Source organism: Tupaia chinensis, unplaced genomic scaffold (genome assembly GCF_000334495.1).
Source record: "Tupaia chinensis unplaced genomic scaffold, TupChi_1.0 Scaffold000627_1, whole genome shotgun sequence".
Lineage (NCBI taxonomy): Eukaryota > Metazoa > Chordata > Mammalia > Scandentia > Tupaiidae > Tupaia > Tupaia belangeri.
The window spans coordinates 965,546-966,622 of NW_006160147.1; the positions used below are offsets into that span (position 1 = coordinate 965,546).

At 65.5% G+C, this 1,077-nt stretch overlaps 1 protein-coding gene across 1 annotated transcript in view; it reads right to left on the minus strand.

Annotated features, from left to right (window-relative positions):
- SYT2 (synaptotagmin 2) overlaps positions 1-1,077 on the minus strand; it is a 120,734-nt gene that overhangs the window by 46,528 nt on the left and 73,129 nt on the right. The gene's annotated exons all lie outside the window — the stretch shown is intronic.

Below are 1,077 nucleotides of genomic sequence, written 5' to 3' on the forward strand. Positions count from 1 at the left end.
GGGCGGGTGGGGGCCGACTCCGCGCCGCCAAAGTCCCGCAGGGCTTCCAGGCTCTGCGGAGGAGTCCCCGCCCGCTCCGTGCTTCTTGTGACACTCCCACCTCACCTCTGCCACCCACCGGCTTTATGAGCCTCTCGGGTTCGGGGATTGGCTGGGGGAGGGGAAAGAAAGGAGAGGGATACCCCACCACCACCCGGCTGTCGGGAACCAGGGACGTGGGGTGCGAGGGGAGCGATTTGCTTCAGGGATAAAGAAAAGGGAAGGGAGGAAAGGAGAGAAGGAACGAAGGCAGAATCCGGAGGGGAAGGGGCGGTGGGGGTGTTCGCCCAGCGCCCCCAGCATCAGTCGTGCCGAGGATGGGGTCAGGACGGGTGCCCAGGGCTCGCTCGCCACCGGAGGGAGAATCGGAAGGGAGAAGGGGCAGGAGGACCCGGGGTGGGAAGGGGGCAGCATTGTAGACCCGGGACCCAGCACCTCCTACCTGGCTCAGCTCTGCCTCCGCCCTCTTGGGAAGGCTCGGCCTCCTCTCCCCCTGAGCACCGGAAGGGCCAGGACGGGCGGGAGGCCTGGCAGCCTGAGCATCCCTCCCGTGCCTCGGACCTTGGACCTCATCTCAGCAGCAGCACCCACCTGCTAGGACCTCAGGACCCCGCGCACCGGGTGGAATTTCTGCTGGTGCCCGGCCATAGCACTCCTGCCCTTCCCAGCCCCACCCCTCCCTGCCTTCACCCCCTCGGCCTCCCTGAACCCTCAGCAGCGTGTTTGCCTCCTGTTCTGCATACTCAGAAGCTGAATCAAGTTTGGAGCTGGCCCAGGAAGTGACATCCCCCCCCCAAAATAATAATAACCTCCTGTGTGTACTTGTGTTGGGGGGACTCGCTGAGAGCTCTCCAGGGCTTCTCATCCCCCAGGAGTCCGGGACCTGGGAAATTCCCAACACTCATGGCAAATCCCCTCTTCCTCCCCTCCTCCGGCTTCCCCGGCCCACGGCGTCGCCATCACTGTCACCCCAGAAGCCGGGCACTGCAGTGCTGCGGCACCCGCTGCTCCTGCCCGGCCCAGCCTCTCCTTTGCAAG